The sequence below is a fragment of the Oncorhynchus kisutch genome, linkage group LG3 (assembly GCF_002021735.2).
Source record: "Oncorhynchus kisutch isolate 150728-3 linkage group LG3, Okis_V2, whole genome shotgun sequence".
Taxonomy (NCBI): Eukaryota; Metazoa; Chordata; class Actinopteri; order Salmoniformes; family Salmonidae; genus Oncorhynchus; species Oncorhynchus kisutch.
The window spans coordinates 41,157,586-41,169,527 of record NC_034176.2 but is presented as its reverse complement, the minus strand read 5'-3'; positions in this window follow the sequence as shown (position 1 = coordinate 41,169,527).

Below are 11,942 nucleotides of genomic sequence, written 5' to 3'. Positions count from 1 at the left end.
AAAAGTGTCAAAACAAATCAAAATATATTTTTATGAGATTCTTCAAAGTAGCCACCCTTTGCCTTGATGACAGCTTTGCAAACTCTTCGCATTCTCTAAAAATCCTGGAATGAGTAGGTGTGTCAAAGCTTTTGACTGGTACTGTATAGACCTAAACTATGCTAAATATGTAACAGAGAGAAAGACAGAGAGAAAGAGAGAGAGAGAGAGAGAGAGAGAGAGAGAGAGAAAGAAAGAGAAAGAGGGAGTTAGCTGGCTGTCCGTGCTCCATTGAAGAGCTGCCTAGGAGCCCATAAACATGCCCGTGCTAATTAGAGGCTGTGCTGAGCCTCAGGGTGTTCATGGTGCTTCATTTACCATCCACTTATTTACTTCATCCACTGTGAATCTATGGGCTGGTTTCCTTGACACAGATTAAGCCTAGTCCTGGACTAAAAGGATTGCTCAATATGGTGAATCTTCATTTAAATAATGGTTTAGTCCTGGTCTTCACCATCTAGCCATGAAGGAGCAGATATAACTACAATGCTTTCTTACCGCATACCACAATTTCAACCACTAACCCTAAATCTTGACCCTCAAGTAGGAAACAAAATGTACTATCTAGTTACTTCCGATCTCAACGCTATGGGGATTTAGCTATCACTGATTTCCTGTGAGCAGGGACATAGGCAGGTTAAAATGGACGACAGTTCCCGTTGAGTTCAATTGGTTTCTCTTAAATAGCGATCACAGAACAGCACCTTATCACGGAGGCAGTTTCACCACCCACACGCTCCCAAGCTAACCCCCAGGGATAGCTCATGCCATTCAAAAACAACAGGAGAGTCACACTTGTTTAATACATCTTTTTTTTCAATCCCTCCTTCCTTTCTTTCTCTCCTCTGCGGGTGAGTGACAAAATCATTTTAGGTGTGACATTTTATTTTGTCTCTAAACTCCAGTAGATATATGTGCTCTCATCTCTTTGGCATTGAGTGTTGTATTATAGATGTATTATAGGACTAACCTAACCTCAAAAGCAAATGTTGTTTGTCACATGCTTCATAAACTACAAGTACAGTGGGGCAAGAAAGTATTTAGTCAGCCACCAATTGTGCAAGTTTTCCCACTTAAAAAGATGAGAGAGGCCTGTAATTTTCATCATAGGTACACTTCAACTATGACAGACAAAATGAGGAAAAAAAATCCAGAAAATCACTTTGTAGGATTTTTTATGAATTTATTTGCAAATTATTAACTTTTTCCACATTTTTTACGTTACAGCCTTATTCTGAAATGTATTAAATTGTTTTTTCCCCTCATTAATCAACACACAATACCCCATAATGACAAAGTAAAAACAGGTTTTTATTCATTTTTGCTAATGTATATACAGTTGAAGTCGGAAGTTTACATACAATTAGGTTGGAGTCATTAAAACTCATTTTTCAACCACTCCACACATTTCTTGTTAACAAACTACAATTTTGGCAAGTCTGTTAGGACATCTACTTTGTACATGACACAAGTAATTTTTCCAACAATTGTTTATACAGACAGATTATTTCACTTATAATTCACTGTATCACAATTCCAGTGGGTCAGAAGTTTACATACACTAAGTTGACTGTGCCTTTAAACAGCTTGGAATATTCCAGAAAATGATGACATGGCTTTACAAGCTTCTGATAAGCTAATTGACATAATTTGAGTCAATTGGAGGTGTACCTGTGGATGTATTTCAAGGCCTACCTTCAAACTCAGTGCCTCTTTGCTTGACATCATGGGAAAATCACAAGAAATCAGCCAAGACCTCAGAAAAAAATTGTAAACCTCCACAAGTCTGGTTCATCCTTAGGAGCAATTTCCAAACGCCTGAAGGTACCACGTTCATCTGTCCAAACAATAGTACGCAAGTATAAACACCATGGGACCACGCAACCGTCATACCGCTCAGGAAGGAGATGCGTTCTGTCTCGTAGAGATGAACGTACTTTGGTGTGAAAAGTGCAAATCAATCCAGGAACAACAGCAAAGGACCTTCTGAAGACGCTGGAGGAAACAGGTACAAAAGTATCTATATCCACAGTAAAACAAGTCCTATATCGACATAACCTGAAAGGCCGCTCAGCAAGGAAGAAGCCACTGCTCCAAAACCTCCATAAAAAAGACAGACTACGGTTTGCAACTGCACATGGGGACAAAGATCGTACTTTTTGGAGAAATGTCCTCTGGTCTGATGAAACAAAAATAGAACTGTTTGGCCATAATGCAAGCCGAAGAAGACCATCCCAACCGTGATTCATGGGGGTGGTAGCATCATGTTCTGGGGGTGCTTTGCTGCAGGAGGGACTGGTGCACTTCACAAAATAGATGGCATCATGAGGATGGAAATTTATGAGGATATATTGAAGCAACATCTCAAGACATCCGTCAGGAAGTTAAAGCTTGGTCGCAAATGGGTCTTCCAAATGCACAATGACCCCAAGCATACTTCCAAAGTTGTGGCAAAATGGCTTAAGGACAACAAAGTCAAGGTATTGGAGTGGCCTTCACAAAGCCCTGAACTCCATCCTATAGAAAATGTGTGGGCAGAACTGAAAAAGCGTGTGCGAGCAAGGAGGCCTACAAACCTGACTCAGTTACACCAGCTCTGTCAGGAAGAATGAGCCAAAATTCACCCAACTTATTGTGGGAAGGTTGTGGAAGGCCACCCGAAACGTTTGACCCAAGTTAAACAATTTAAAGGCAATGTTACCAAATATTAATTGAGTGTATGTAAACTTCTGATCCACTGGGAATGTGATGAAAGAAATAAAAGCTGAGTGTCAAAGTATTTTATTGACAACAAGGCTCCCTATATTTTATCAGCATATCGATTGCGCAACCCGGCTGGCAAAACCTTGGATCATTGTTATTCTAACTTCCACAACGCATATAAGGCCCACCCCTGCCCTCCTTTTGGAAAAGCTGACCACGACTCCATTTTGTTGCTCCCAGCCTATAGACAGAAACTAAAACAGGAAGCACCCGTGCTCAGGTCTCTTCAATGCTGGTCCGACCAATCGGATTCCACGCTTCAAGATTGCGTCGATCACGTGGACTGGGATATGTTCCGCATAGCGTCGAACAACAACGTGGACGAATACGCTGATTCGGTGAGCGAGTTCATTAGCAAGTGCATCAGCGATGTTGTACCAAAAGCGTCTATTAAAACATTCCCCAACCAGAAACCGTGGATTGATGGCAGCTTTCAGCAAAACTGAAAGCGCAAACCACTGCTTTTAATCAGGGCAAGGTGACCAGAAACATGACCGAATACAAACAGTGTAGCTATTCCCTCCACAAGGCAATCAAACAAGCTGTAAGTGTCAGTATAGAGACAAAGTAGAGTCACAATTCAACAGCTCAGACATGAGAGGTATGTGGCACGGTCTACAGTCAATCACGGATTACAGAAGAAAAACCAGCCCCGTCACGGGCAACGATGTCTTGCTCCCAGACAAACTAAACAACTTATTTGCTCGCTTTGAGGACAATACAGTGTCACTGCCACGCCTCGCTACCAAAACCGGTGAGCTCTCCTTCACTGCAGCAAACGTGAGTAAAACATTTAAACGTGTTAACCCTCACAAGGCTGCAGGCCCAGACAGCTTCCCCAGCCGCGTCCTCAGAGCATGTGCAGACCAGCTGGCTGGTGTGTTCACGGACATATTCAATCAATCCCTATCCCAGTCTGCTGTATCCACATGCTTCAAGAGGGCCACCATTGTTCCTGTTCCCAAAAAAGCTAAGGTAACTGAGCTTAAATGGCTATCGCCCCGTAGCACTCACTTCCGTCATCATGAAGTGCTTTGAGAGACTAGTCAAGAACCATATCACCTCCACCCTACCTGACACCCTAGACCCACTCCAATTTTCTTACCGCCCCAATAGGTCACCAGATGACGCAATCGCAATCACACTGCCCTAACCCATCTGGACAAGAGAAATACCTATGTAAGAATGCTGTTCATTGATTACAGCTCAGCATTTAACACCATAGTACCCTCCAAACTCGTCATTAAGCTCGAGACCCTGGGTCTCGAGCCCACCCTGTGCAACTGGGTCCTGGACTTTCTGACAGGCCGCCCCCAGGTGTTGAGGGTAGGAAACAACATCTCCACCCTGCTGATCCTCAACACTGAGGCCCCACAAGGGTGTGTTCTCAGCCCTCTCCTGTACTCCCTTGTTCACCCCTGACTGCGTGGTCATGCACGCCTCCAACTCAATCATCAAGTTCAGACGACACTACAGTGGTAGGCTTGATTACCAACAATGACGAGACGGCTTACAGGGAGGAGGTGAGGGCCCTAGGAATGTGGTGTCAGGAAAATAACCTCACACTCAACGTCAACAAAACAAAGGAGATGATCGTGGACTTCAGGAAACAGGGAGCACCCCCCTATCCACATCGATGGGACAGTAGTGGAGAAGGTGGAACGTTTTAAGTTCCTCGGCGTACACATCACAGACAAACTGAAATGGTCCACCCACACAGACAGTGTGGTGAAGAAGGTGCAACAGCTCCTCTTCAACCTCAGGAGGCTGAAGAAATTGGGCTTGTCAACACTCACAAACTTTTAAAGATGCACAATCGAGAGCATCCTGTCGAGCTGTATCACCGCCTGGTACAGCAACTGCTCCGCCCACAACCGTAAGGCTTTCCAGAGGGGAGTGAGATCTGGACAACGCATCACTGGGGGCAAACTACCTGCCCTCCAGGACATCTACACCCCCTGATGTGGTGGAAGGCCATAAAGATCATCAAGGACAACAACCACCCGAGTCACTGCCTGTTCACCCCGTTATCAGCCAGAAGGCGAGGTCAGTACAGGTGCATCGAAGCTGGGACCGAGAGACTGAAAAACAGCTTCTATCTCAAGGCCATCAGACTGTTAAACAGCCATCACTAACATTGAGTGGCTGCTGCCGACATACTGACTCAAATCTCTAGCCACTTTAATAATAAAAAATTGAATGTAATAAATGTATCACTAGTCACTTTAAACAATGCCACTTTATACTGTATAATGTTTACATACCCTACATTACTCATCTCGATATACTGTACTCTATACCATCTACTGCATCTTGCCTATGCCGTTCGCCCATCGCTCATCCATATATTTATATGAACATATTTTTTCTTATTCATTCCTTTACACTTGTGTGTATAAGGTAGTTGTTGTGAATTTGTTAGATTACTTGTTAGATATTACTGTACGGTCGGAACTGGAAGGACAAGCATTTTGCTACACTCGCATTAACATCTGCTAACCCTGTGTATGTGACCAATAAAATTAGATTTGGCTGTAAGTTGTTAGTGTCTTGACGACCGTTCCACAGGTGCATGTTCATTAATGTCTATGGTTCATTGAACAAGCATGGGAAACCCTTTACAATGAAGATCTGTACAGTTATTTGGATTTTTACGAATTATCCCTGAAAGACTGGGTCCTGAAAAAGGGACGTTTCTTTTTTTGCCGAGTTTATATACAGTGCCTTGCGAAAGTATTCGGCCCCCTTGAACTTTGCGACCTTTTGCCACATTTCAGGCTTCAAACATAAAGATATAAAACTCTATTTTTTGGTGAAGAATCAACAACAAGTGGGACACAATCATGAAGTGGAACGACATTTATTGGATATTTCAAACTTTTTTAACAAATCAAAAACTGAAAAATTGGGCGTGCTAAATTATTCAGCCCCCTTAAGTTAATACTTTGTAGCGCCACCTTTTGCTGCGATTACAGCTGTAAGTCGCTTAGGGTATGTCTCTATCAGTTTTGCACATCGAGAGACTGAAATTGTTTCAGTGACAAGCAACAGAGTCCACTTTAAGAGTCTCTGGTGAAAGAGAGTACATACCAGCCTAGAATGGGGAAAAATACATTCCTGTGCCTTTAAAGCAGGGTTCACTAACCCTGTTCTCTGAGAGCTACCGTCCTGTAGGTCTTCACTCCAACCCTGTTCTCTGAGAGCTACCGTCCTGTAGGTCTTTACTCCAACCCTGTTCTCTGAGAGCTATCGTCTTGTAGGTCTTCACTCCAACCCTGTTCTCTGAGACCTACCGTCCTGTAGGTCTTCACTCCAACCCTGTTCTCTGAGAGCTACCGTCCTGTAGGTCTTCACTCCAACCCTAATCTAGCGCACCTGATTCTAATAAATAGCTAGTTGATAAGATTAATCAGGTTAGTTACAACTGGGGTTAGAGTGAAAACCTACAGGAACAGGGTTGGAGAGCCCTGATATAAAGTATATATTGTTTTATAAAGGATATACGAAACTGTGCATAACACAAATAAATCTAAACTTGTCATGTGATCGCAAAATCAGATCTCATGTTTTCTCGATTGCTGGTTTTATTGTGTGTAAGCCTAGGTCTGCCTATTAGTCTTCAGTATAATTCCCTTGGTATAATAGAGGTCACAGTTGAATGTTTATTACAACATCTTTTCACTCTTGAGCATGGCGTACACCTACAGTACACACACACCTACAGTACACACACACACAGAAACACACACACACACACACGCCTACAGTACACACACACACCTACAGTACACACACACACACACACCTACAGTACACACACACCTACAGTACACACACACACAGAAACACACACACACACGCATACAGTACACACACACACCTACAGTACACACACACACACACACACACACACCTACAGTACACACACACCTACAGTACACACACACACAGAAACACACACACACACACACACACACACACACACACACACACACACACACACACACACACACACACACACGCCTACAGTACACACACACACCTACAGTACACACACACACCTACAGTACACACACACACACACACACACACAATGCCGTTTCACTCTAGAGCCTGTGAAGTACAGAAACAGCAAGCACTCTGTCTCTCAGTCTCTGTTCGCATTATTCAAACAAATAAAGCTTTTCCATCAAATTGAATTTCTAAACAAAATGCCTATTAAGAACTAATAGTCCTCCCTGGAGCAAAGGGCTGGCATTTAACATTAAAACCCCGCGTTTATTACCACCCTTTCAAAAAGCACTCTAACCAAACCCAATTTCCCAGAGAAAGAAACAACAAATGTCTTGTGGATGGATTCCACTGGAGGCACAGACATATAAAGTGAAGTGAAAACCTTCATGGTTTATTAAAGCCGAGCTGGGACTCAGTGCGTGCGTGTGTGTGTGTGTGGGTTTGAATGAAGGAATAAGGATAAAGTTGATATTTTCCATTGTTTTATCATGTTTCAAGGAACTTAAAGCTCCAATGCAGCCATTTTATCTGAATATGAAATCATTTCTGGGTAACAGTTAAGTACCTTACTGTGATTGTTTTCAATAAAACTGTCAAAAAGAAACAAAAATAGCTTCTTAGCTAGGACTGCTATTTTGCTAAGACTGTCTGGGAGTGGTCTGAGTGAGGTGCCTAATTAGAGGAGCCTTATGGGAGGGATGTGTAACCTGAAAACTAGCTGTTATTAGCAGAGAGGTTTAGAACTCTCATTGCCATTGGTCTATTAACTTATATCACCTGGTGATGTCACCAGGCAGGTCAAAACGTCACCCATTCAAAACAAGCTGATATTGTTGGCGTTCTTTTCAAACTCTTACACGAAAAGGGCAGTATCCTAAGTCTCACAATTCCACAGTATTATTCCAACCTCAGTGTGACACTAAGACACAACTCTATGTAAATATCATGTGTTGGGTAAATTTACATGAGGCTACATTTTTGCCCTACACTAACTCATTTCTGTTGACTTGGTTGAATTTTCTCAGTGTATTTAATGTTGATGAAAGAGCAGATACAATCCAATGGCACCCATCACATCAAAGCTGCTCTCTGTAATGTGAGGAGTGAGATTGGATGGTTTAATCAGGCCCCTAATCTAGAGGGGGATTTATTGAACACTCTCAGAAGAATGTGAAACATCTATTCGGAGGGTATTGTTATGCCTATATGTACAGACCATATTACACAGAGCTAATCCACAGAGGGAACAGAAATAGTTTACAAGACGCTCAGGCACTTTTCTATCCTCTCCCTCCTCAATCCCCTCTCCAGTGACCTCTGACACATCCTAAATGGCCAGATGAACCACTGAGAATCAAGCTGTTCCTGGGCAGGCAGCCAATGCAGAAAAAGACAAGAAAAAAAAGTACATCTCACAGCTCCCTCTCTCTTCGCTACGTCTTTCCCCCGCCCTCTCTCTTCGCTACGTCTTTCCCCCCTCGCTCTCTCTTCGCTACGTCCTTCCCCCCTCCCTCTCTCTTCGCTACGTCCTTCCCCCCTCCCTCTCTCTTCGCTACGTCTTTCCCCCCTCTCTCTCTCTCTTCACTACGTCTTTCCCCCCTCCCTCTCTCTTCACTACGTCTTTCCCCCCTCCCTCTCTCTTCGCTACATCTTTCCCCCTCCCTCTCTCTTCGCTACATCTTTCCCCCTCCCTCTCTCTTCGCTACATCTTTCCCCCCTCCCTCTCTCTTTGCTACGTCTTTCCCCCCTCCCTCTCTCTTCGCTACATCTTTCCCCCCTCCCTCTCTCTTCGCTACGTCTTTCCCCCTCCCTCTCTCTTCGCTATGTCTTTCCCCCTCCCTCTCTCTTCGCTACATTTCCCCCCTCCCTCTCTCTTCGCTACATTTCACCCCCTCCCTCTCTCTTCGCTACGTCTTTCCCCCCTCCCTCTCTCTTCGCTATGTCTTTCCCCCTCCCTCTTTCTTCGCTACATTTTTCCCCCCTCCCTCTCTCTTCACTACGTCTTTCCCCCTCCCTCTCTCTTCGCTACGTCATTCCCCCTCCCTCTCTCTTCGCTATGTCTTTCCCCCTCCCTCTTTCTTCGCTACATTTCCCCCCCCCCCTCCCTCTCTCTTCGCTACATCTTTCCCCCCTCCCTCTCTCTTCGCTACGTCTTTCCCCCTCCCTCTCTCTTCGCTATGTCTTTCCCCCTCCCTCTCTCTTCGCTACATTTCCCCCCCTCCCTCTCTCTTCGCTACATTTCCCCCCCCCCTCTCTCTTCGCTACATCTGTCCCCCCTCCCTCTCTCTTCGCTATGTCTTTCCCCCTCCCTCTTTCTTCGCTACATTTTTCCCCCCTCCCTCTCTCTTCGCTACGTCATTCCCCCTCCCTCTCTCTTCGCTATGTCTTTCCCCCTCCCTCTTTCTTCGCTACATTTCCCCCCCCTCCCTCTCTCTTCGCTACATCTTTCCCCCCTCCCTCTCTCTTCACTATGTCTTTCCCCCTCCCTCTTTCTTTGCTACGTTTTCCCCCCTCCCTCTCTCTTCGCTACGTCTTTCCCCCTCCCTCTCTTCGCTACGTCTTTCCCCCTCCCTTCGCTATGTCTCCCCCCCCCTCTTCGCTATGTCTTTCCCCCTCCCTCTCTCTTCGCTATGTCTTCCCCCCCTCTCTCTCTTCGCTATGTCTTTCCCCCCTCCCTCTCTCTTCGCTATGTCTTTCCCCCCTCCCTCTCTCTTCGCTATGTCTTCCCCCCTCTCTCTTCGCTATGTCTTTCCCCCCTCCCTCTCTCTTTGCTATGTCTTTCCCCCCTCCCTCTCTATTCGCTACGTCCTTCCCCTCTCTTCGCTACGTCCTTCCCCTCTCCTCGATACGTCCTTCCTCTCTCTTCCCTACATCCTGCCCCCCTCTCCCTCTATCTCAAGCATGACCAACATGACACATCTCATCACATGCTTCTCCTTAGCGGATTAGCGTTGAGACCTCAGACACCATTTATTCCAATTACACACACTCAGACCGAACTGCAAGCATACACGCACACACTGACGCCATTTCATCCAGATCTCCTGTGGGGGCTGGTTTTGTGCAGGAGACAGGAACATTCAATCACTGCTTAAAGAACAGGAACCAGCACAATGAAACGCTGCTTTGCTTCCATTTCCGTACTAACCGCTGTTATTCAACAACTTAACAGAGGAGAAGAAACCCGTTTCAAGATCTGTTTTCCCCAGTTTGTGTCATGTGATGTGAGGTCAGGAATGTGGTGCAGTGGCCATAGCACGGGAAGTCGGTGTGCTTAGGGTGCTGCAGCACCACCGGAAAAATTTGAATAATAATACACTGTTTTGGTTTTCGTGCACTGGGCCTTTAACAGTTACATATTAGAGGACCGATATAGCTGTCTGCAGCACGGGCATAACTTTTTTTCCTACCTTGTGAAGGTGGTAGTGTATGCATGTTGTGTGTGTGAGGGTGTGTCTGAGTGTGCGAATGTTTGTGTGTCTTTTAGAGGCTTTGAATAGAAGGTCAGAGGGAGGCAGATTAATCAAGGAGAGAGAAAATACAGCAGCTGGAGTGATTTCTTTCACTGACCAAAGCAGAGAGGCAGGCACACACACACACACACACACACACACACACACACACACACACACACACACACACACACACACACACACACACACACACACACACACACACACACACTTTCACTGACCAAAGCAGAGAGGCAGGCACACACACACACACACACACACACACACACACACACACACACACACACACACACACACACACACACACACACACACACTTTCACTGACCAAAGCAGAGAGGCAGGCACACACACACACACACACACACACACACACACACACACACTTTCACTGACCAAAGCAGAGAGGCAGGCACACACACACACACACACACACACACACACACACACACACACACACACACACACTTTCACTGACCAAAGCAGAGAGGCAGGCACACACACACACACACACACACACACACACACTTTCACTGACCAAAGCAGAGAGGCAGGCACACACACACACACACACACACACACACACACACACACACACACACACACACACACACACACACACACACACACACACACACACACACACACACACACACACACACACACACACACACACACACACACACACACACACACATATGCCTAAAATTACGTTGGGCCGAGGGTTCCAATCAAGCAACCATTGGCCCTGGTCTCCATTGGAACGAGAGGCACACAGTACTTATTGTCTTTCTCATTTAGCCATGGAAGGGAGGAAGACTTAGCGTGCACACTGAAAACAACCTGTGGGTCTGTAGGTAGGTAGGAACCGATCAAGCACCTTGACACAGTCTTTGAGGGCGCTGTATTATAAAGTGCAAATACAATACCTTTACATACAGTATCTTTCCAGGGTCCCTCTTCGCAACATACTCAAGGTCTTTTTATGTTTTCAGCATGCTGCCCATTCTATTGGCACTATGAAATTGAATGAATATATGGGCAGAAAGGAAGATATACACACACACCCGCCCCTGACCAAGAGGTGAAATCATTCCTGTAGAGAACTCTCTCTAGAGGGCCAAGGTTTCCGTAGCTAATATGAGCTGCACTTCAGGCCTCCAAATGATGGGGATGGAAATAAATGCAGGATAGAGAGAGAGAGTGAAAAAGTGGAAACAGGAGCAGGATAAAGGGAGAGAGAGAAGGGTGAGGGCCCATATGGGTGGGTGATGGGGAAGAGATAGAGAGTGAAACTACACACTGTGGTAGATGTACTTTTGGGCTTTGATGACTGGGAGGAAAGGAGGTGAAAATGGTATTTGTATGACTCATCCCATGGCCAGGAACTGTTACATCACCTTGAAAAAATAAAAAGACCAACCTGAACAGGGAAACCAGTGTACGGTAGAGCATGATGTTGCCGGGGCGGCAGCGTAGCCTAGTGGTTAGAGCATTGGACTAGTAACCGGAAGGTTGCGAGTTCAAACCCCCGAGCTGACAAGGTACAAATCTGTCGTTCTGCCCCTGAACAGGCAGTTAACCCACTGTTCCCAGGCCGTCATTGAAAATAAGAATGTGTTCTTAACTGACTTTCCTGGTTAAATAAAGGTAA